The sequence below is a fragment of the Apium graveolens genome, chromosome 11 (assembly GCF_009905375.1).
Source record: "Apium graveolens cultivar Ventura chromosome 11, ASM990537v1, whole genome shotgun sequence".
Lineage (NCBI taxonomy): Eukaryota > Viridiplantae > Streptophyta > Magnoliopsida > Apiales > Apiaceae > Apium > Apium graveolens.
In genome coordinates, this window is record NC_133657.1 from 112,794,870 (window position 1) to 112,821,436 (window position 26,567).

Here is a 26,567-nt window from a genome sequence, read left to right on the forward strand (position 1 = left end):
ACATATAATAATCATTTAATATATCAAAAATTATCGTAATTTCCCGGTTCTTAAACCATGGATATGATGACAGGAAAATTTGTTGACGCCTGGGAAGGTCCTTACCTCATGGATGCGGTTGTTGGATGTGGGGCTTATCAATTGTCAAGTTTGGATTACACTCGAGTACCAAAGAGTTTGAATGCTTTACACCTGAAGTTTTATCATGTGTAAAGTTTTCTATTTCCTCCTCTTATTTTGATTTTTTAGGAATTTCTGAGAATAAGTCGTTAGGACATAGATATAGTTCTTTCTGAATTTCGTTCTATGCTTTTGAAATGTGACTTGTTGTTTGATGGAATTGCTTTTCTTCATTACCTTGCATTATATGCTACATGATTGTATGAATTGTTCTTACTATACGCGTTTACTCTTGTGGTTTATGTATTACATAGTGTTTAATTCTTTAATACAATTAGGATTTCTTTTATAATTGTCATGGCTATCAATTTATTGAATCAAAAATAATACTACAAATATTAGGGCTGATCACCCTGTCTCGATGTCTTATTTCAGATGAAAACAAAATGTAAAAGGACGACATGTATAAGCAACATGAAGGTCTTACAAAACCGATAACATAACAACGAGAATACCAAAATACTTTTACATATCAATTACAAATGTCATGAGTCACTAGTGAGTTTCAGAAGGGATAAAGGCCTCTTAGCCACTCTATGAGTGCATGCATTGATGTATAATAATATATCAAAAATATTCCATCTGATAGAAAATCATGATTAGTTACGGAAGTAAGAATCAAAGCCATTGTTATGATGATAAAGTAAAGACACATTCACTTATCAAGGTAGTATGCCTTACAAGACTACATGAAAAATTTCAACAGGTTTAATCCCAATATTTCATGATGATTTCTTGTTAAATATAAATTTACAACTTTGGATAATAACACTTGGGTAAATTTGTTCTGATAAACTATCGAAAGAACAAACAACTGTATGAATTTACTTCGTGGTGAGGAAATAACAACAATCGATGACAAGAATTAAATCACGAATACGTCTAAAACATAAAAGTAAGACTGGGAATATAATAATGATGAAAATAAATTTTTATAGCGACATACTCGAAGGTATGCCAAACGTTCAATATAACCAACAAAAAATGAACCAAGATCCCCCGCATTAAAGTGAAACATGGATCGACTGTAGGAAAACCAACAAAGTACTAAAATGAAACAAGTTCAAAATGTAAAACAAGTTCATAGCAAAAGAGAAAACTAGTCACAAATAGGAGGGTTTGATTATTCATCGTCAAGATCATCCTCTCCGGGGGATTTCATCTATATGTCACCATTGTCAGGATTGTTGAATTCATCAAGAGTAAAAACATCATCAGAAGAAGCTTCATTATAAATTTTTATAGTTTCGATTACATCCCATGAGCTCCATTTACCCCTGAGATATTTAAGCATCATGTCAACACGTGTTCTCATGATCTGCTAATGGACGACCTTCTCAGCTTCTTCACGCATGTCTTTCTCCAGAGACTAAACTTTTGTAGCAAAATTCTCAAGCTCTTTCTGAACAACGTCTTTGGATTTAAAGTTTTTCTTTTTCTGCTTCTCAGCAGCTTGAATTTTTGAAGCACACCCATTATGCTCGACTTCAATATCCCTGAGTATCTTCGACTCATGTTTATAAACTTCACGAGCAACCGAAATGCTTTTTAAAATATGAAGAAATGTGAGAAGTTTGTGAGTAATAGCAGATCAAACATGGTACGAGAAATATAGTGTATTTCAGTAGACAAGTTAGTTACATGAAAGGAGTAACCTGTGGCATAACCCATAATAGATCCAACGGGTTTGGCAGAATGGCCCACCATTGATTGAGAGAGAATCATATTTCCCAACAGATGTGCAAACTTGGATGGATTGGCTTCAAATCTATAAGCCTGGAAAGCAAGAGGGGTGACCTGACTATTGGTGCATGTACTAGATGGTGTAGCCTTGATTTTCTTCATGGGAGGACTTGTAACAGGGCTTGCTAAAATGGGAGCTTTAGAGGATTCAGGTTCAGAAATCTTGTCCTCACGGGATCTTTTAAACATTTTTTTACTACAAATCAATAATGGCTTGATGACTGGGGGTTTGAACTCTACAATTAGGAAGCATGGGTCCAGGTGTGTTAAAAAAATTAACAAGGAATAATGAGAAAAAGTAAGACACATCAAAATGAAGAATATTCGACGTATACCTCTAGCATACTTGAGTCCTGAGTTCATCTCATTCTCATTCATAGTTTTCGGAATTTCCATAGATTCTGAAGAAACACTCTGGATAGACAGATAAGGCTTTAGGATAGAGGTAGATAATGTGTTTCTGGTCCTTGTCGCTTCACCTTTGCTTCCAAGAAGCTCAAAGACATGTCCCTCTGTTTTGTTGAGACTCTTCTTCATCTTGACAGAAAACTCCTCAACATTCACTCTGCTAGCATTGCGAATGGGACGGTCTAAACAATTAGACCATAATTTGTCACCATTAGGAAGAGTGCGGATTTTCTCAATAATCTCCTTAGCAACGAGATTATTTTCACCTTCAAACTCACAATCTGTTTAGAAACAAAAAAAAGAGAGACAGATAAAAGGCAGGATAATGGATTTAAGAAAAATGGATGTGACTAAATAGACTCTAAACTTTATGACTGATATATAATGGTAAACGAGAGAGCTAAGGAATAAAGTCGGCAAATAGTTGGAGTAATAAGGCGTATGAAGAAAAAGTGACATGCAAATTAGGATAAGTATGAAATGTGCAGGGACATGATATAGATAAATCTATATAATGATGACGTATATACAAAATGACAAATTGGGTAAGCATAAGGGATGTGACATCAAATTAAAAACAAAACAGAATGAGAAATGACAATGAAGTCAGAATGAGCATTACCAGTGTTGTTCCCACATTCTAGCAGACACCCAGCTCTATCCCCAAGGGATTTCTTTTCTACAAAGAAAAAATATTTCTTCCAATTTATATCATTGAAAGTGTCATGATTCAGAATCACGGGATCATATGTGTTCTTATTTGAAAAACCAAAGCGACAATTGCTAAATTTCTTGAGACTATACGCTCGTTTGATCACCTCGACATCAATTTGCAAGTGATGCTTCCTTTCAATCGCATGAAGATAAGCAAGAGTTCTCCATGCAAACGACATAAGTTGTCCGAGAGAGATATTGAAGGTGTTAAGAACATCAATAACCAATTTGGGGAATGGAAAGGTGAAACTAATGTCAAAAGGGTAGTAATAGAAACATACCCATTTGGCCCTTTGAAAATCTGCATGAATACTAACATCCGGAATAAAAGTGATGGTATCAGAAGGAAACAATAATTGAGCTTAATCAAGTTTGTCGGGTTTCGTGGAACTAGAATGACTATCACGAGAATCCAACAAATTGGTGACGACCCATCCACAAGTGTTGCAGGATGCGATGGGGTTGTTGTTGCTTGGGTTTTTGACATTCTTGGAACTTTTCTTAGCCATGGATACAAAGGCGGTGGGGTTTTTATCTGAAGCTATGTTTTAAGAGAGAATCATGTATTTGGGTAGAGAGAAATTAGAGTGCAGATATCTAAACTTATGGAGAGTATATAGGGAATTGAAAGGGATTAGTAATAAAGTTTTGGAAAGAGAGAGTTCTTGATAAACGAAATGCCATGCATGCTTATCACTTGAGGACATACGCGACTTTCTACGGAAGTTAAACGATCAATACACGCATCCAACACAGCAACTTATGTGTGTGAACTTTTGGGATAATATTTTGAAATTGAATTATGAAGATTTTATTGATTATTTACTTTAATTAATAAAATCTGGGATTATTGTTGTGTGTGGATTTTTCATCATGCCAAAACGTGATCAAAGCATGGAAGACAAGGCTGCAGAGGATAAGTCGAGACAAGAAGAGAAAAGAAGACATCTCATATGGGATCAGACGTGAAGGACTAACGAAGCAAATGGAATGCTAGGTCTGCAACTAGCCAAGTTTGTAGGGATTGGAGTTGAGTATTAAGACCTAGTCTTTAGCTGCAGTTGCACGCATTGGAGAGAAACAAGGAGAGGATGAGTTATGGCATTTGAATGGAGCGAGAAAGAAGGGATAAGGGGGAAGAAGCATAAAGGTTGAAATGACAACAACAGAAAACAACACACATACACTTCGCATAACACAGAAGCATTAGCAGTCACCAGTCAAGAACACAAACATAAACACATAAACATGATCACAAACAATGTACTAATTAACCTAGCATGTAGCTCAAACTCGATTTTGTAATCAATGTAAAAAAATTAGTGGATTTCTTTAAGTTAGATACATAATACCACCCGCGGTTTTTACCCATTCACGGGTTTTCTGCGTCTTTTACATTCTCATTTTTAATTGTTTAGTTTCATTACACGAATTGATCATAAAGATCCTTAGTAATTAGCCCACTACTTTTGCTAAAAGCACTATGTAAAATATATAACTGTTGTGATGTAGGTATGCAGTCGTTACAGGGGAAAATAAAGGAATCGGACTAGCAATATGCAAGCAACTAGCTGCTGATCATGGTATTACTGTTATAATTACTTCTAGAAATGAACAAAGAGGTCTTAAAGATGTTGAGAATCTCAAAGATTCTACAGGTTTAAGTGATGACCAATCTTTTTTCATCAGTTTGATGTTACTGATCCGTCAAGTGTTTCTTCCCTTGTCGTATATATCAAAAATAAATTCGGAAGACTTGATATCTTGGTAATTATATTTTTCTTTTATTAACTTTTTACTGAAGTTTATGGCTTGTTTCCAAATTATGTGCCAGTTTTAGGGTTAAGTTACTGGTTTGTTTGAAATTAATATTTAGGAATATTATGTGACACGAGATCTTTCCTGAAATGAGCTACATGTACCATCATAAATCTGAAGGTGTTAGGAGGATAAATGATTGGATCATATGACTTAGATTTAGTGTTTGTCTATGGTTTCATCAACTCAATTCAACCTTTTAGGCTATTAGTCTTTGTAGTGAATGCTAAGATCTCGTTTCAGATTAATTTGAGGAACGAAAGTAGATGGAATGAGAAAGTAATATAAGACAATACAAGCCGAATGATTTTCACTTATTTCCTTACAAGTTTTAATTGACAGGATAACAAGTAGAAGGATGTTTTTTACGGTTATGGTTTGTTTTGCAAATTATTTATAAATATTAGTGTTAAGTTACTGGTTTATTTGAAATTAATATTTAAGAATGTTATGTGTCATGGGATCTCTCATAAACATAAGCTGCATGTGTCATCCTAAAACCTGAAGGTGTTAGGAGGATGAATTGATTGGATCACATATCATCTTAAAACATAAAATTAACATGTTATCAGTGGCTTCACATTAATTCAATGAAACTGATAAGGCTGTTACTCTTTTTACTTTTAGTGAATGCTAATAAGATCTCGTTTCAGAGCATTTTGAGGAACCAAAGTAGATGGAATGAGAACGTATTTTTAAGAAACTGCAAGTCGAAGAATTTTCACTTATTTCCTAGCGAGTATTAATTGAAAGATGTTGGGATCAGAATTAATTAAGGAAGAAGATATAATACTTTTACTTATAAATTTTTACTTGATTGCTTAATTACAATTGATGTATCTCAAGTCTTTATATAGCAAGACTAAGAAGACTATGAGAATACATCATTATTATGGTTCATGAATAAGATCAAGAGACTTTTCATTGATTACATTGATTATTTAACTTTGTGCATGCATTACTAATGACAAGAATCTTCTATACTCTTAAAGATAATTCATGAGAATTATAAATTAGCTTATTTTTAACACCCCCTCTTAAATTGTAATTTCTAAACAACCTTTAAATTTTGTAAATTTCTGGGCTGAGACCGGCTTTGTGAAGATATCGACAACTTGTTCATTTGTATTGATGAACTTTAGCAAAACTTCTCCATCTTGCACCAGATCCCGAATAAAATGATGACATAGCTCAATATATTTAGTGCGACTATGGAAGACAAGATTATTAGTCATTGCAATTGCTGACATGTTGTCACACAAAATTGTAGTAGGCCCTTTGTCAACTTGTTCCACATCATGAAATATTCTCCTGAGCCAAATTTTTTCACACGCTGCATCTGAAGCTGAGACATATTCAGCCACAACAGAAGAAAGTGCAACAGTTTTATATTTTCTGGACGACCACGAGATAGCTTTTGTTCCCAAGAAAAATACGTAACCTGAAGTGCTTTTGTGGTCATCAATAAAACCAGCCCAGTCACTATCACTATAACCAATCATCTCGTTATTTTCTTCTTTTGTGTACCTCAGACATTAATTTTTTGTACCTTTCAAGTAGCGGAGAATGTGTTTTGCTGCGGAATAATGCACGGTGCTTGGTTCTTGCATAAATCTTGATACTAGGCTGACCAGATAAACTATATCTGGCCTTGTATTTGTTAGATAAATAAGCCATCCCGCCATAATTCGATATCTCCTCACATCAACCTTTGTTGCACCATCATCAAGCTGTAATTTCAGATTTGCAGCCATAGGAGTATCCATTGGCTTGCAATTTTCCATATGAAATTTCTTCAACAAATCATTAATTTATAATCTTGACATAAAGTTATTTCACCTGAAGATTGCTTCACTTGGATTCCAATAAAGTATTTCATGAGGCCTAGATCAGTCATTTCAAATTCTTTTTTCATCGACCTCTTGAAATCTTCCACCATTTTAGCATTAGTTCCCATATAGACCAAGTCATCCATATATAAACATGCAATGAGAAAGTCAAGCATATCAGATTTTTTAACATATAAGGATGGCTACTTTTGCTTCTCTGGAAACCATTTTTACGAAAATAACCATCAATCTTAGCATTCCAAGCATGTGGCGCTTGCTTCAGCCTGTACAAGGCTTTATAAAGACGATAAACTTTATTTTCCCGACCATTTTTGATGTATCCTTGAGGCTGCTTCACGTAAACTTCTTCTTGGAGCTCTCCATTAAGAAAGGCTGATTTCACATCAAGTTGGTAGACCGACAACTGAAATTGAGCAGCGACTGCAAGTACAGATCTGATTGTTTTCATGCGAACCACCGAAGCAAATGTTTCATTGAAATCGATTCCTGGTTACTGAGAATACCCCTTAGCTACTAATCTTGCTTTGTGCTTCTGGACAATTCCATCTTTATTATATTTTGTCTTATAGACCCACTTTAGTCCTATGATATCTTTATTTTTCGGAGGATCAACAAGTCTCCATGTATGATTCTTCTTTATTGTAGTAATCTCATCATCCATTGTCTTTCTCCATATTTCTTCTTTTGCAGCATCCTCAAAATCTGTTGGTTCACATGTAAAAAATGCCACGTTACAAGAATCATAAACATCTTGAATTTAATGATGTCTAAGTACTTCTGTATCAGTGGTGTCTTCAATTGTGAATCTTGATCCTTCTTCTGGTAAGAAAAAATTTTCAAAAATTTATGGAGCAATTGTTGGCACATTCTGAAGTGATGGATGTGATGCATTATTTTGGACATTCCATTGTTTCGTTTCATCAAAAATTACATCTCTGGAGATCACAAATTTCTTTATGACAGGATCAAAAAGGCGATAGCCTTTTGATTCTTCACTGTAGCCAAAAAAAGAAGCTTCTCACTTTTTTCATCAAACTTCCCTCTATGTTGTGCAAGAATATGAGAATAGGCGATGCATCCAAACACTTGGAGTTGATGTACTTCCGGTTTCTGCCTATGCCAAGCTTCGTAATGCATTTTATTTAATACCACCTTTGTTGGAGAGATATTTAGAAGGTAAATATATGTGTTAACAGCTTCTACCCAGAAAATATTTGATTTCCTTTTCCTTTCAACATACTTCTGTCCATTTCAACTATTGTTCGATTCTTACGTTCCGCAACGCCATTTTGCTGAGGACTATACCTTATCGTTAGCTGCCTCCTTATGCCTTTTTCTTTGCAATAATTAAGAAAAGGTTGAGATATATACTCCCCACCGCGATTAGTTCTGAGAGTTTTTATTCTAGCTCTGCTTTGATTTTCTACCAATGCCTTGAAGTGGATAAAAGGGTTAAATGCCTCAGATTTTTGCTTCAGAAAATACACCCACATTATTCTTGTGTAGTCATCCACGAATAGGAGAAAATATTTGCTGCCATTGATGGATGGAGTCCTTGATTCGCATATATCAGAGTGAACTAGTTCCAGCGGTGCCCTTGCTCTCCAAGCTGTTTTTGGAAAAGGCAATCTGTGCATTTTGTAATATATACAACCTTGACAAATTTCACTAATTTTTGAGATACAAGGAAGGCCTACAACCATATTTCTGTCTTTTAAAAATTTAAGACCATTAAAGTAAAGATGCCCATACCCCAGATGCCATAAAAAAAGAATCATCATTCTTTACAAATTTTAGAGCAATGTTACCTTCCAGTGGCATCGTTAATGGAAAGATTTTGTTCACAATTATTTTAATTCTTGCAATCGTGAATTCCTTATTTTATCAAAAATAACACAATGATCATCGTCGAAATTTATTGAGAAACCTCTTTGCATTAACTAACCAATACTCAATAAGTTTTGAGTTAATTAAAGAACATAGTGAACATCAGTGATGTTGAGAGTCATACCTTCTTTAAGATAGAAGGTAACGATGCCTTTCCATTCAATTTTAGCATTTTTCCATCTCCAATCTTTACTTCAGCTTTGTAGCTTTCATTAAGCTGTGAAAAAAGCTTTATGTTCCCAGTCATGTGAAAGCTACATGCGCTATCAATATACCACTTCTTTTGTTATACTTGCTGGTCATTCATACATGAAAAACTGACCTGTGTTTCTTCACCTTCCTCTGAATAATTTGCATTTGCTTGAGTTCTGTTTTGGAACCAGCAATCTCTCTGGGAATGGTTTGAAACTTTGCACCTTTTGCATCGGAATTTGCAATTTTTTGACTCATGATTTGATCTCTTGCAGATGATACATCTAGAATTTTTGTAGTTGTTTCTTTGATAAAAATTTCTTGTTCCTCCTCTTCCTCGAAAATTCTGGTTCCTTCTTTTAGTATTCTGATTCTTATCTTAGTTGCTTCTTGTATTGTTCTCCTGGTGTGCAACCTCACTTTTATTATTTATGTTGATTTTTGCTTGAAAAGCTTGTTTCAGGGGCTGATTTGAGAATCTGCGAATTCTTTCCTCGTTAGCTTACAGAGCACCCATGAGTTCATCCACCGTTAATTTTGACAAGTCCTTGGAAATTTCAATCGCTGCTACTACATGCCCAAATCAGACTACTTAAAATTTTATGGAAAACTTTTTTATAATCCAAGGTATCTCCATAAATTTGAATCTGATTAATAATTGTTAACACCTTAGAGAAGAACTCCATAATACTTTCACTTTCTTTCATCTGCAGGTTGTCAAATTCTCTCCATAGCGATTGCAGCTTTACCGAAATTACTATTTCATAACCTTAAAACTGATTCCGCAAAAGATCTCATGCTTCTTTTGATGTTTTTGCACCCATGATGCGTGGAAATATAGCTTTACTTACTCCTTGTTGAATAAAGAGTAAAGCTCTGGCATCTTTTTTCTTTTTATTCATAAACTCATTTTGCCTAGCCGCTAACCAGGATGCGATATCTTCTTACGTTGCACCAGCTTCGTAGCCATTGTTGACGGAGGAATTTGGTATCAACAAAGTTTGAGGTTCATCGCCGAAATCAAGATCTACGATGGTGGTTCTTCACCTGAGAAGTGAGCGGAGTGTGGTTGTTGTGATGAATTAGGGGCTGAGATTGCTTAGGGTTAAGTGGTGGCTCCTTATGGCTCTCGCTTCCGACCCCTTACAATTTGCCTACATATCTCTATTTATAGGGAATCAAGCCCACATAATTCTTGGAGAATAAGAAATCTAATGGGCTTAGACTTCTTATTCCTAGGCCCGGTCCATAATCCATCTTCCACTAGTTTTAGGAATGTCCAACTCTGAGGCCCAACCGCGAAGGCCCAAGGTTCGTTTGTGATCGAAGGACTTCATAGATAATGCATCTCCATGTGCAAGGATAGCATTCCTCTACATCTATCTCCCTTGAGTTACGAACGTAGGTATAGCCACGGTTCACCCCAGATACCAGACGCGTCCTTGTCCCCCGAATGAGGATAACCCACCAGATAGCAGGACAGGTGATCCCAAGCTCTTGGGTACAAAGTGTAGGATGACTCCAAAGTTTTCCAACGAGGACACCCGTTGAATACAAGAATAGAGTTCCAAAAGCACACACAAAAGGTAACCCCACATCCCCAATAAGGACACCCGTTGAATACAGGAGGAGGACTTCAATCATCAGACATACCCCTAGAGGCCTTCAAGCTTTTCACGAAAATCCCCTTCCTTGAACGACTCAAAGAGGGAATTCTTCAAAGAGTACATACAACAAATATGTTAGTGAAAATAATTCTCCATTGCTCCTTCCATGCTTGCCTTATCCTAAATTTGTCTTTGTTTGCCTTGTCCTAGGTGAGGACAAGCCCAATTATCCAAATGAATCCAAAAGCATGCATCTCCCTAGGTTAGGACGCGTCCTCACCCTGTGGAATGCACACATTCTCTCTTGTATTGCAATCCAAACGCATAGATAATCCATATCATGCATTTCATCTAATGAGAGCGTGTCCAACCCTGGGCGCAACCTCACTCTACGGGTGCACCCAGTGCATCTTACTTCCATATGACTCATATAACTCACTTCACCCAATATTGGGCGCGTCCTACTCTTAGGGCGCGTCCTCCCCTTGTGCGTTGCAGCCTAAAACCTAATTCTTCATCATTTTGCCCCAATTCAATTCCATTTGACCCGTATTTGACCCGAGATGATCCAATACCAAATTTTGGCTATAACAGCCATATTTTATTAACTCCCATAAGTCATGAGAGATGAATAATATTTTCATCTAGATGCTCCAGAAGTCATAGCTTTCACCATTAAAAATTGGAATATTGCTTTTGATAAGTGGATTTTATATCCACTTGGAACGCTTTATTACAAGCTTAAATTGGTGTTTTGGACTCAAGTTGTTGGTATTTTGATGTATTTTTGTGTTATTGCATTTCATGTATCAGTTAAATGAAGAAAGGAGCATTTAAAGAAAATATGATGAAAAGTAATCAGATTTGGAAGCTTAGGCAATTGTCAAGTTGTAGAGAATCTCGTTAGCTTCGCGTGGGCAGTTGAAACGCCTAATTCTGACAAGTAGAACTCAAGTTATGGCCAAAACAAGATTCATCATAATTTTTCCAGACAGGCTGCAGGCGCCCGCCTGCTGGTGGAGGCGGCAGCGTGCTGATGTGCGGCTGATTTCGCTGAAAAGGCCTTTTTTGAGTGGAATTTGACGATTTTAAGGGTCCAGGTCCAATATGGGCTTATATATACTTAAAAAAAGGGTTTTCTTCATCCGAGAAGATTGGGAGATCAAGGAGAAGATCTAGAAGTACAAAATAACTCCGAAAAAGAAGATCTTATTTTCAACTTGTGATTTTTTGAAATAGTTGTAATTTTGGATGCTCGTTTTCATTCTTGTTGAACCTAGATATCGTTTATTCGTACTTTAATTATTATTCAGTTTATTAAGACCCTGTTTATACCATGCTTTCATTGGAACCCATGATGACGATGAGTTCAATGATGGGCTAATCGTTGTCATGGGATTCTAGCGGATTTACTTATGGATTTTAATAGTTAATTATTTTGATATCTTGGTGTATGGTGATTGATTGATATCCTAGTATTGGTTGTGCTTATTCGTCTTATGTGCGTAGCTAACATATAAGATAGTGTGTTAATCTCTTCTGAAGCGATAGTGAATTTAGAGATTTAGAACTTGCCATGCTAGCATAGGTTCATGTATTTGTTATGCATGATTTGTAGGTAATTTTAACCATCTTACTTGCCCTATGTAATCACGATAGATAACTTGTGCATTAAACCGTTATGTTTTCAATTCTTATAGACATATAAGGACTAAGCATAATTGGTGTCTATTCAACTTCTATCTCTTTTGTGGATGCTTGGTTGTAGGGTATTCGTACAACGAAAGTTGGCGTTTACTAGTTTTGTGTTATCTGATTAGTGTCATCACCATTACATGCTAAGGTTAAGAATAATAAGGCTATTGAATGAAGTAGTAATGAAGTTAGAATCCCATGTTTGTCATATATAGTAATTCAACCTCAATTTTCTTAGTTAATGTTATTTAGTATAATCTCTTAGTTTAATAAAAACCCAATTTGTTATTTGTCTTAGCATTGAGCGATAATCATATATTGTTGTATAGGTGCATAAATTGAACTTAACCTAAACCAGTCTATGTGGGAACGAATCTGATTTATATCTTATACAACTTACGAACGCGTATACTTGCGTGAATATTAGTGTGTGTTTTCGCCCTAACAAGTTTTTGGCGCCGCTGCTGGGGACTCGGTGTTAATTTTTAGTTTATGTGTTTGTCATCATTGGTCGTTAAAGTTCACTGACTCGGACTGTTTTACTCTCACGGTTTATTTATTTGTGTTTCAGGTACTCAGTACAATGGGAGATCCAGCAACACGAACGAAAGCCTTGATGGATTTTTCTCAACCCAAGATCAATGACATTCAATCTAGCATTGTCCGGCCAACTATCACAGCTAATACCTTTGAGATCAAGCCTGGCATAATTCAATGGGTGCAGAATTCAATCCATTTTGGGGGTTCTCCAACTGAAGATCCCATGTGCACATTAGGGATTTCATTGAGATATGCGATACCTTCAAGTTCAACGGTGTTTCTGAAGATGCTGTGAAGCTGAGACTATTCCCATTCTCTCTGAGGGACAAGGCTAAGAGCTGGTTACACTCTCTACCAGCTGGTTCGATTGCTACTTGGGAAGATCTTGCTCAAAAGTTTCTCACTAAATTCTTCCCTATGGCGAAGGCAGCTGCAATTTGCTCAAAAGTTTCTCACTAAATTCTTCCCTATGGCGAAGGCAGCTGCAATGAGGAATGCTCTTACTCAATTTGCGCAGCAAACGGGAGAATCTTTGTGTGAAGCTTGGGAGCGCTACAAGGAGATGCTTAGTGTGACGGCCTCAACCCCGGGGTCAGGAGTTGACGTCATCAACAACAATAATAACAATTATAAATCAATCTAAAACATAACTATGACCCCTTTACCAAGACCTTTTTCCAGGTTTAAGTATGACTCAGGTTACTCAACTAACACAACTCAAACTTACAACAATCATCTTGACGCAGCTAACTTAACACAGCAACTCAATAGACCACCCTTGCTCTAGCACAACCATCTCAGAGGAGTCCGACACGAAAGGAACTGGAACTCTACCCGACTACCACCGAAGAATCTCCTAGGCATCTGTAATATATATATAAAACATTCTGCAAGGGTGAGCAATTGTTTGCTCAGCAGCACCACTATATGAATAACAAGTAAAGCAGTTTAAAGTAAAACGGTTACAGGAACAGAATTCATAACTCGTTAGAAACATGTAAAATATGTATAAACTGGATATCAAAACTAGCATGCTCTGTAAAACAAGATCAACAGTCGTGTGCTGTGTATAAATACCAGAGTTCAATTTTAGCATGCTATTTCTATTTTCAAACCTTCTGTTCCATTACAGGAACCATAAAACCATTTGTTCCGTTACGGGAACCATAAAACTTATCCCATCACAGGATCTATAAAAACTTGTTCCTCTCCGGGAACCCCAAACCACTAAATCACAATCAGATATATATTGGATGTTATCTAGGGACGGCTGATCAGGCCTCCACACAAATTATCTAGGATAGTTGGTCGGGCTATCACACAAAATGTCTAGGAAATCTGATCGGGCTTTCACACAAAATTACCGGATCCGCAGAGACTAGCTAGGTCTCTGATCATCTATGCTGGACTAATCGGTTATGTAATGCGCACAACCGAATTAGCCACTTACGCAACGTTATCCAATATCTGATTCGTTTCATCCAGTTTTCAAATCCACTTTTACCTATCTCTTTACAAAAATCAATTCTATCACAGCACACTATTCAAAACTTCCTTTCATTTTAATCACATTTTAGAGATAGGTACTTTCATAAAGTTACTTTTCCCCAAAAACATATTAAACAACATTTTTAAATACAAGGGATATGTAACTTAAAACGTTTCTGTTCCATTACGAAAGTAAAACATTCAACTATTCATATATACTGATCCATAAAAGAATGGTCAGGGGTACTTGCCTTGCAGAGCTTTACAAATATTGTTGATTGACCTTGAGCCGACACAGACGCTCAGACTTTAACGTCTAACCACTAGATTACCCTGGATTCGACTCCAACACTCAGGTCCTTCGATTGGAACCTTACTGAACTTGTCGACTGTCCACTATGCTATCCAGCGCCAACTCTTGGGCTTTCCGACTAGCACCTACAAAGTCAAAATACCCTAATTTAGACTTTCGATTATGCTTGACATATCCTCGCTAACAATCTACCCGAACGTTAACAAAACCCGACTCGTAACATACATCATATAATAATACACGTATCAATTAGGGTTCACGTCCTCGAAAATCGGTTTGGTGTTCGTTCCAGAAAATAGTATCTCTGTCTTTTTACGAAATTAGGGTTGTCCGTTTTAGCAAAGTATTATATCACAACACATAACTAGGTTCGTACAAAGTAGTTACATATAACCGATCGACGTTCCAATAGCCATTGGGTACGACTTCGTATTTCCGTAATTAAATTCTCCGGAAATTGAGCAGCACCTCTTTTGATTATCGGCTAACCCGTCGAACATCCCGACGTCAAATCAATCACAACACAAGCCCTAAAATCCAATTGTCCAAGTCCCATCCACCGATTCAACCAACAATGTCAATTCGCAATCCACATACACCAATCAAATACATTTATTAATCGTTATTATCCGCATTTTTATGTCTTAACTCGCGTTTTATAATTTTAACCGTATTTTGTATTTTAAATTGTAGGACTCAGAACAACGTCATCACCGTCCACCGTCCGTTCGTAAAACTTCATCGCGGACGGCGACAAAATTCCGCGGGTACCCGAGTAATTTCTCGGGTTTCCAACGCGAACTTCGCCGATTAATAAAATTAACTTCTCGCAAAATATATGATTAATCACAAACTGCAATCATTAATACCCTGCAGAAAAATAAATTAAATAATTAAACTATAACCAGCGAGAACTACTCGAATAATTCCATCAGAATATCTGAATAATTAGAAATTTTAGAAATAAAATCGACTTCAATCAGGAACACGCATGCGCGTGTACCACCAGTGAACATGCAATCGGGAAAACAACACGGCAACAACAGGTCGTCGGAACAACACAACAGACATCAATATATACACAACAAACACTCATGTATACCAACACAGTGGACGTACCGGAGTTTCACCGGAAACAACCGGAACAACACTACGCCGCCATGCCTCGCCGAAATCCGGGAGGCGGCGACGACCATAACAACCAAAACCCATACACAACAAAATACACACACAAGACTGTATGCACACACGGAATACACACGCACCCAATCACATATTAACAAACAGGAACCACACGAAAGCAACAGAGCTACATCTCACCGAAAAAGCGAGAGACAAAGCCGGAAAATAAGACTGCGACACAGAGAGAAGAGAAGCAAGAGAGGGAGGAGAGAATCGGAGATATAGAGAGAAGAGGGATGTCACAGGGAATCGAGAGAATTGAGAGGAAGGGAAGAGAGATGTGACACAGAGATTCGGAGGGGAGGGAGAGAGAGAGCATGGAGGAATAAGGTGGAGAAAGAGATAAGATTGGGGTGTTTTATTATGATTTTATTATACTAAAAAAAAATCTGCCACACATAGAAAATATGCAGAAGTTTGACACGTATCAATTAAAATTTCTGAGAATCAGACACGTAGAAATAAGGATAAGTACGAACTTTCTGCAACCTGGTTTTGTCCCGCATTTATCAATTAACGAACCGAGCTGCATATAAAACTATCTCAGAAAATTACAAAAATAGTCTTAAAATATTACAAATATCCCGAAGTAAATAAAAACGTAAATTTTGAAAATTTTAAAACAATTTCTAAAATGCACTTTATACCCGCTTTTTTACAAATAATGAAACGACGCGCGGGTGAAACGAATCCCGAAAATTTCCAAAATAATTTTAAAATTCTCAGAATGATACGAACTTAATAAAATATAAGTTTCATGATTTTTGAAGATTTCTATAATTAAATATGGATTTTACAATTAAACACATTCAGAAAATCATTTAGAAATAAATAATTAATGAAATATTGCTTTCTCAAATTTATAAAGTCCCAAAAATAATTATTGAAATTATAAAGTCATGAAAATAATTTTAGAGACAATCCAAGTATTTACGGAAATAAAACTGCAATAACACCATTTTAACAATGATACAAAATCATACAATTCAATGATTAATCACGCATTTAATAATAATAAAAATATACGGGTCGTTATACTTAGGAAGTGTCCTCATCATGGAATGCCTGATTGGATGATCATCAATTGTTTCTATAACGGTTTGGGAGCACAGTCCGGACCCATGCTCGATGCAGCAGCAGGCGGAGCATTATGGGCAAAGAGCTATGAGGAAGCTTATGATCTAATTGAACTGATTGCTGCTAATGAATATCAGTATCCAACCCAGAGATGTCCACAGGGCAAGGTAGCAGGAGTTCTTGAAGTGGATACAACTACGGCTATCACTGCTCAACTAAAGGTTGTTTATGAAGATCGATTCTCTGGCTAACTATGGTGTTAAACAGATAATTAGTGTTTGTGAGCTATATGCAGGTTCGCATGCGACGGAGCAATGCATTATATCTAGTGAATCAGCTCAGTTTGTGAGCAACTGTCAGAGATCGCAGCAACCAGTTCCAGACACTTATCATCCTGACAACTGGAATCATCCTAACTTCATATGAAGCAACAATCAGAATATGATGCAACAGCCGTTCCAGCAGTTTGGAGCAAAACCATTCAACCCTCCTGGTTTCAGCAATAATTTGCACCAAGACAACAACTCCAACTTCAATAACAAACTCATGATGCAGGTCTATCTTCGAATGAAAAATCTGAATTGGAGGAGTTGAGGCTTATGTGCAAAAACCAGGCTCTTATATGCCAAAGCCAGGCTGTTTCTATCCAAAATCTGGAGAACCAGATAGGACAAATTGCTAACGCCTTATTGAATCGACTACTAGAAACGCTTTCTAGTGATACAGAAGTTCCAGGCAAGAGGGAAGCAGAAGAGCAGGTTAAGGCAATTACATTAAGGTCTGGGAAGGGTGCAAGCCCTGAAAAATCTCAAGTTCCAGAATCTGAAGTTTTGGATGAAGAAGATGTGCAGAAGGAAGCAGAGGTGGAATCAAGGAAGACTACTGTGGAACACACTCCTCCTGAGGGTAATACAGGGGAGAAACAGATCTATCATCCACCTCCTTTTCCTAAGAGGCTGTAGAAGAAAAAGCCGGATAAGCAGTTTGACGAGTTTTTGGAGGTGTTCAAGAAACTTCATATCAACATACCTTTCGCTGAAGCTGTTGAACATATGCCTAGCTATGCGAGGTTTATGAAAGGTATTCTCTCTCGGAAAGTGAAGCTCGATGACTTAGAGATCGTTGCTCTAACGGAGGAATGCAGTGCTGTAATGCAACAGAAGTTGCCTCCGAAGCTTAAAGATCCTGGAAGCTTCACTATTCCTTACACCATCGAAAACTTGTCGTTCGACAAGTGTTTATGTGATATAGGAGCTAGCATCAATCTGATGTCCTTATCTATCTTCAAGAAGCTTGGTCTACCTGATCCGAAACCAATATACATGCCATTGCAACTAGCTAACCGTTCCATCGCTTATCCACGAGGTATAGTGGAGGATGTCTTGGTCAAGGTGGATAAACTCATCTTCCCTGCTGACTTTGTAATTCTTGATTTCGAGGAAGATAAGAAGATTCCCATTATCTTGGGAAGACCATTCTTGGCTACAGGCCGAACTATGATCGATGTGCAAAAAGGAGAGCTTTTGATGAAGGTTTACGATCAAAAGGTCACTTTAATATGTTCAAGGAAATAAAGTTACCCACAGCTAAAGAGGAGTGCTTTAAAGTAGAGTGGGTTGACTCTGTAGTAAATTCGGAACTTGAGCAATTGCCAAAGTCAGAGACCTTAGAGAGATTCGTAATGGGGAAATCAGTTATTGATGACAAGAAAGGAGCAGAGCAACTGTAGGTTTTGAATGCACTTCCGTGTAAGAGGAAGTTATATATGCCATTCGATTCTCTTGGGTTAGCAGAGCTGAAAATTTCTGAAGAGCGTCTCGAGCCGTCTATTGAAGATATTTCCACACTTGAGCTTCATCCACTACCAGATCACTTGAGTTATGCATTCTTAGGTGCACCACATGATAAGGGCTTGGGATATATCTTTGATGATGTAGAGGGTAGCCGAACGAATCCTACAGTGCCTACAGAGGGTTCTTCTCATGTACAGCAGGTAGTTGATAGGACTGATATTGGTGATGAGCAATATAAGCGAGTAATTAGGCGTATGGAGTCCATGCACAACATTCACCGTCGTTTTGCTGCAGATTTGACACAGGCTTTGGGCACTATTTTCTGAGCCACTGGTGTCGAGGTTGATTGGTCACCTGATCCTCCACCCGAGGAGGGTGATCTTTCTGATGACTAGATATGCCTGAAATCCTTATTATTACCTTCAATTAGGACATTGAAAATTTTAAGATTGGGGGTGATAATGTAAGGATTAGTAGTGTGTGTGTCCATATAGATTCATATTGCATGTTTAGTTGTAGTTCATTCATATTTTTGCATGATTGTTCATTTAGGACATATTTGTTTATTTTTATGTGATTTCATATAGTTACATTTGCATGCATATTAGCATGATCCCTTAAGATGAACTATGATATTTGATAAGTTGATGTTGATTTGAGTGTGGTGATGACGAATAGAGGGATGTTTAAGTCCTAATGAATTGATTTGCATGGCAGAAACAAATATTATCACAAAGTCTTATATGGTTGCTTTTGATCTAGATCATGATCATACTTGTTTGTTGTTGAGATTTAATCACTTGGTTATATTTAGAACTTGTGATATTCTCGTAATGACGTAAAAACACTGATTTTTTTTATTTGGAGAAAAACTTGGATTTCATTGCTAGTTGTGAATAAGGCTAGGCGTCAAATGGCTAGTAGTGGCTCATATTTTTATGAGTAGTCTAGGGTTGAATGAGATGGAGCGAAACACACTCATTCATAAATTATTGAAAAAAAAAAGAAAAAAAAGAGAGAAAAAAAAGAAAAAAAAAGTATTTGTTTATGCATAATTGATCAAGAGTGAGCTCTTTAATACTCAAGTTATTAAGTTTTAGGGGACTTTGTGCCTAGTGACCTAAGGCTTTTATAGTCTGGGATCCGCTAACCTAACGTTCGCTACATGGGTATTATTGCATAAGTCTTTTGGGACTTCATTCATTGCACGATCAAATAAGCATCTTTGTTATGTGTTCAATAATAGTGTGAATCCTTGTATAACTCCAGTAGAAAGGAGGTGTTGTGAGTCATAATGCGTTTATTGTCTATTCTGTTTATAAACTTTTTATTATTTCGATGATAGATAAGTTATGGTTATTGATCTAGTATCGAGAGATATCTGTTAAGCATTCCACACATGCATGTTTCTGGTTTGTGAGTTGGTTTGTGGGATTTATTCGAACTCTGTTTTAAGTCATTGCATTCTTAGAGGCATTGGCTTATTCATTCGGTTATGGTTATTCTGAGGGGATCGATTGCATTATCATTTAGTTTCATTCACGTAGTCGCATTCATACATTAGGTTTGTTTTGTAGTTTTGAGTCTGTTTATGCTTGAGGACAAGCATCGATTCAAGTTTGGGGGTGTGATAAGTGAATTTTATATCCACTTGGAACGCTTTATTACAAGCTTAAATTGGTATTTTGGACTCAAGTTGTTGGTATTTTGATGTGTTTTTGTGTTATTGCATTTCAGGTATCAGTTAAATGAAGAAAAGAGCTTTTAAAGGAAATATGATGAAAAGTAATCAGATTTGTAAGCCTAGGCCATTGTAAAGTTGTAGAGAATCTCTTTAGCTTCGTGTGGGCAGTTGAATCGCCTAATTCTGACGAGTACAACTCAAGTTATGGCCAAAACAAGATTCATAAGAATTTTTCCAAATAGGTTGCAGGCGCCCGCATGCTGTGGAGGTGGCCGCGTGCTGATGCGCGGCTGACTTAAAAAAATGGGCTTATATATACTTAAAAAAAATGTTTTCATCATTCGGGAAGATTGGGAGATCAAGGAGAAGACCTACAAGCACAAAACAACTCCGAAAAAGAAGATCTTGTTTTCAACTTGTGATTCTTTGAAATAGTTGTAACTTTGGATGCTCGTTTTCATTCTTGTTGAACCTAGATCTCGTTTATTCGTACTTTAATTATTATTCAGTTTATTAAGACCTTGTTTATACCATGCTTTCATTGGAACCCATGGTGACGATGAGTTCAATTATGGGCTAATCGTTGTCACCGGATTCTAGCGGATTTACTTATGGATTTCAATAGTTAATTATTTTGATATCTTGGTGTGTGGTGATTGATTGATATCCTAGTATTGGTTGTGCTTATTCATCTTATGTGCGTAGCTAACATATAAGATAGCATGTTAATCTCTTCTGAAGCGACAGTGAATTTAGAGATTTAGAACTTGCCATGCTAGCATAGGTTCATGTATTTGTTATGCATGATTTGTAGGTAATTTTAACCGTCCTACATGCCCTATGTAATCATGATAGATAACTTGCACATTAAACCGTTATGTTTTCAATTCTTATAGACATATAATGACTAAGCATAATTGGTGTCTATTCAACTTCTATCTCTTTTGTGGATGCTTGGTAGTAGGGTATTCGTACAACGAAAGTTGGCGTTTACTAGTTTCGTATTATCTGATTAGTGTCATCACTATTACATGCTAAGGTTAAAAATAATAAGGCTATTGAATGAAGTAGTAATGAAGTTAGAATCCCATGTTTGTCATATATAGTAATTCAACCTCAATTTTCTTAGTTAATGTTATTTAGTATAATCTCTTAGTTTAATAAAACTCAATTTGTTATTTGTCTTAGCATTGAGCGATAACCATACATTGTTGCATAGATGCATAAATTGAATTTAACCTAAACCAGTCTCTGTGGGAACGAATCTGATTTATATCTTATACTACTTGCGAACGCGTATACTTGCGTGAATATTAGCGCGTGTTTTCGACCTAACAGCTTTGTGCATAGTTGAATAATGCTTCATTAGAGACTGCCATTGTATGTATTAGAGGGTTTATGAATTCTAATTTTTTTAGGGTCTGGATTGGATTTTTGGCTCTGATACCAAATTTGTTGGGATCATAATTGATAAAGGAAGAAGATATAATATTTTTACTTGTATATTTTTAATTTATTTTTTAATTACAATTGATGTATTTCAAGTTTTTATATAGCAAGACTAAGAAAACTACGAGAATACATCATTAATATGGTTCATGAATAAGATCAGGAGACTTTTTATTGATTACATTAATTATTTGACTTTGTGCATGCAGTACTAATGACTAGAATCTTCTATACTCTTAAACATAATTCATGAGTATTACAAATTAGCTTATTTTTAACAAAAGATAGTAGAATGATGTTTTTCTGCTGCATGCCAAATTATAAAATTATGCAGAGGATCCGATAAGTCTGGTTCCAACAAAAATTTCATTCGTTATTGATTCAGAACATTGTGCAGGTCAATAATGCAGGAATGGGGTAGGTGTAATAGACGAAAAAGCTCTATTAGCCCAATTGTCGCAGAATGAGGTGAGTTCGTTTAAGTAATTTATGGATATATGATTTCAGTTTAAATGGCATTGTAGTTAATTCTGGATTGTGGTTTATACTTATGCATATATCAAATGACAAGGTGTTTGCATAGATGATTACTTACAGCGGACGAAAACCATTACGAAAATTCTAGTAACCTTAGAGGAGATTTTGGTATTTAGAAAGGCGCGTACATGCATACAGTCCTACTAATATGCATAATCTTGATCCTCTGTATCTTTAACTGTTTGGTTATTCAGACAACAGGGATCAGATGGCATGAGATTATCAATGACCCCTACGACGAGTTATCAGAAAAATGCATACAAACAAATTACTATGGAGCAAAAAGAATGATAGAAGCACTAGTTCCGTTGCTTCAATCATCTGGTTCACCAAAAATTGCTAATGTCTCTTTCTTCATGGGAAAATTAGAGGTAGAAAACATACCAGATGATATGCTATCACAATTCAGCTTTGTAGGTTTTTTTTTTATAATATGCAGGGAAATCATATTGAAGTTGTTGTGTGATCAAATGTCGGATCTACTTTTTTTAGATACTGTGTCTACCTGTTCCGAACCAGCTCAACCCATTCGACCCTTAGGTCATAAATCTATATACAATTAAAGTAATTTAGCTTTGTTTGTAAGAGAAATGATGATGATTAAAGTTCAACCTTGTGGTTATATGTGTAAATCCTAGTACATGATCCATGTAAATGGGGCTGGCTGATTTTCTTAAAAAGGCTCGTTCAGTACTCTCAGACAAAACTAACCATTGCTAACCGCAAAGTACATAATAACTTTCTTTAGTTCCAGAGCTCCCTTTACACATTAACTAAATATAGCATCATTTTAGTGTCATATGGAATCTGTATCCTATTGGGTGCAGGTCTTGGATGTTTTCTGTTTGTTAATTTTTAAATTTTATGATGCTAATTATACAATTGAATGGCCTGTGTAAAGCTAATTTTCTTGAACCATTTTCTTCATCTTTATCATGTATTTTTCATCCAAACTATCATTTACTATTGTTTTGGTTCTCAGAATTTACCAAATGAACGGACAAGGGGAATACTGAATTAATGACGGGCAAAACCTTACAGAGGCAAGAGTAGATGAGGTGCTAAATGAGTACCTGAAAGATTCCAATGAGCGTTCACTACAAGAAAAAGGTTGGCCAAGCTATAGTTCAGCATATATAGTCTCGAAAATGGCAATGAATGCGTATACAAGGATTTTGGCCAAGAAATACCCAACTTTCTGCATCAATGCTGCTTGTCCTGGTTTCGTGAAAACAGACATAAATATGATACTGGTACTTTAACTGTCCAAGAAGGGGCTAAAAGTGTGGTAAACCTAGTGCTTCTGCCTAATGGTGGACCTTCTGGCCTTATCTTTGTTGAGGGTAACATATCATCTTTCTGACTGAAGGTAACTGCAACAACATTGCTGGAAACAAACTATCGTGGCGCAAAAATAATTGATGAAAAATGAATCAATTCATCAATAGCCTTTAGCTAATACTTATTATTAAGAGCTGCAAAATCATGCTACTTTGCTTTTATTAAAAACTTTGCAGTGCCAGGAAAAACTATTATTATAAGGGAAACAATCTCTTGAATTTCAGTTTTAACAACAGATTTGATCTGAGAAACTTTGTACCTAAACATGTCCCAAGAACATTAAACTTGATCGTTATTGTTGATAAGTTGTCTTTATGACTCTGTGATTGTTAATGAGAATTTAGCAATGTGCATTGCACTATGCATAGTACAATTTAGCAATTGTACTGAGGACTCCTCTAATAGGACAGATTCTGCTTCCATAGGCATGCCTTAAACTAATGCATATCCCTATTACTTGATAATACAACTAATGCATTTTTGTTAATAAATTAATTATTTAAGTATCTACACTACCTTCTCTCACTTGTGGGTGAGAGGAGAATCCCCGAGAATCACCCTAGGGTAAGTGAAGAATTCCTGTTTTCTAGTATCTTAAATATGCTGATTAAACAGCAGCTATCTTAAACATAAGAATATGTTGTCAAAGAGTTGAGAATTTCCAAGACTGTTGATTCTTGTAATATATATGGATGATTGGAAGACAAATAGGAGAACTGACATAAATACATACATGACATGAGCAATGAGTTATGTGCATGCATTGCACTCTGCATAGGCATTAACTTTGCTTTCGTAGCTAATGTAATAACAACTACAGTACCTATGGGCAAAAAGTTTAAATCAAGATGTTCTTCTGAAGATGAACTCGTAATCTCTAGTATCCTGGTCACCGGGTTGTAATGTTCCTGGATTTTCGGCTCTCTATTGATGTTATGTCAAAAAGAAGATAAATGGTAGGTAATTTGACTATGCGACGTGATCTGATATCGAGTAGGAAGTTTTAATTTATTCACAGAAAAATCAATTGCGGTGCTTATTCTGTATCCTTTAGGAATTGGTTCAAACACTAGTCATTTCTCACCTCAAAATATTGAATCAGTTTACTGGGATGACCTGACTCTTCTGACTCCTGAATTTATAAGGAGCTGTATGAACAAAAAACATAATACAATTGTCTTCGTGCTTGTACTAAATAAACTACATAATCAATTCCCTAAATGACCTGGTGGCGGGGCTGCTCCTTCGACGGCATCCTGGATCCTTCGTCGATGTAGAGGTGTAGATGTGGTTGGGTTCCTACAAAACAATACCGGAAGGGGGGTTGGAGTCCCGCGGCGCCTCCGGCGTGAGAGTAAGAACTAGCTTTTTGGGAAGATGAAGATGAATATAAATGAGAGGTGGTTGTGTGTGTATGAGTGTAAGAGAGTGATTAACCCCAAAACCTCACCTTCTTGGGCTATTTATAGCCCAAGGATAGGGTTTTGGGGTTGGTACCTTTGAATCGTAGTCATTGGTTCTGGGAGCGGAGGACACCTGGCGGGAGTGGATGCTTTACACGTGTCAGTGCGGGACTGGCCGAGGAATGTTCTGAGGATCCTCTGACACGTGCCCTGATTGTTCCCATGATTGATGTGTGACAGTTGTCCCTGTCACGCGCCTGAGCCAACGTCTCATGTGCTGGGGTTTGTCAAGGTTATACTTGCGGGACTGAGCTAGTTAGGAGTGGTAGTGTGCGGGACTACTCCTTCCAGGAGCTGCGTGAAGTTAGGGGCCTAGGAGTAGCCCTCCCAGGAGCTGCACGGAGTTAGGAGCTTAGGAGTAGTCATTCTAGGAGCTGTATAGAGTTGAAGGCCTAGGAGTAGTCCTCCCAGGAGCTATATGTACTATCATGTTAGTCCTTCTAGGAGCTGTATGGAGTTGAAGGCCTAAGAGTAGTCCTCCCAGGAGCTATATGTACTATCATATGCCCCCCACTCCCTTATGCAGATTTTCTGGATGGGGGAGTGAATTAGGGTATGTTTGTAGAACATGAGCTTTTGATTGTTTTGTTAAAAGAATTTGAGCTTTTCTTGGCCCCCAGTCCGGATTGCGATGAGTTCAGCGAATCAAGACTAAGGTGGTTGTCCTTAGCAGGAGTTGAGCTTTTTCTTGCCCCCCGGTCCGGAGTGCGCTGAGTTCAGCAAATCAGGACTAAGGTGGTTGTCTTTAGCAGGAGTTGAGCTTTTCTTGGACCCCAGTCCGGATTGCGATGAGTTCAGCGAATCAGGACTAAGGTGGTTGTCTTTAGCAGGAGTTGAGCTTTTCTTGGACCCCAGTCCGGATTGCGATGAGTTCAGCGAATCAGGACTAAGGTGGTTGTCCTTGTCAGGAGTTGAGCTTTTCTTGCCCCCAGTCCGGAGTGCGCTGAGTTCAGTAAGGTGGTTGTCCTTGTCAGGAGTTGGGCTTTTCTTGCCCCCCAGTCCGGAGTGCGCTGAGTTCAGCGAATCAGGACTAAGGTGGTTGTCCTTGTCAGGAGTTGAGCTTTTCTTGCCCCCCAGTCCGGATTGCGATGAGTTCGGCGAATCAGGACTAAGGTGGTTGTCCTTGTCAGGAGTTGAGCTTTTCTTGCCCCCAGTCCAGATTGCGCTGAGTTCGGCGAATCAGGACTAAGGTGGTTGTCCTTGTCAGGAGTTGAGCTTTTCTTGCCCCCCAGTCCGGATTGCGCTGAGTTCGGCGAATCAGGACTAAGGTGGTTGTCCTTATCAGGAGTTGAGCTTTTCTTGCACCCTAGTCCGGATTGCGTTGAGTTCGGCGAATCAGGACTAATGTGGTTGTCCTTATCAGGAGTTGAGCTTTTCTTGCCCCCAGTCCGGATTGCGCCGAGTTCGGCGAATCAGGACTAAGGTGGTTGTCTTTGTCAGGAGTTGAGCTTTTCTTGCCCCCCAGTCCGGATTGCGTTGAGTTCGGCGAATCAGGACTAAGGTGGTTGTCCTTGTCAGGAGTTGAGCTTTTCTTGCCCCCCAGTCCGGATTGCGCTGAGTTCGGAGAATCAGGACTAAGTTGGTTGTCCTTGTCAGGAGTTGAGCT

At 37.4% G+C, this 26,567-nt stretch overlaps 1 pseudogene; it reads left to right on the top strand.

Annotated features, from left to right (window-relative positions):
- Positions 1–3,501: 3,501 nt before the first annotated feature.
- LOC141695779 ((+)-neomenthol dehydrogenase-like) lies at positions 3,502–23,677 on the top strand (annotated as a pseudogene).
- Positions 23,678–26,567: the final 2,890 nt, after the last annotated feature.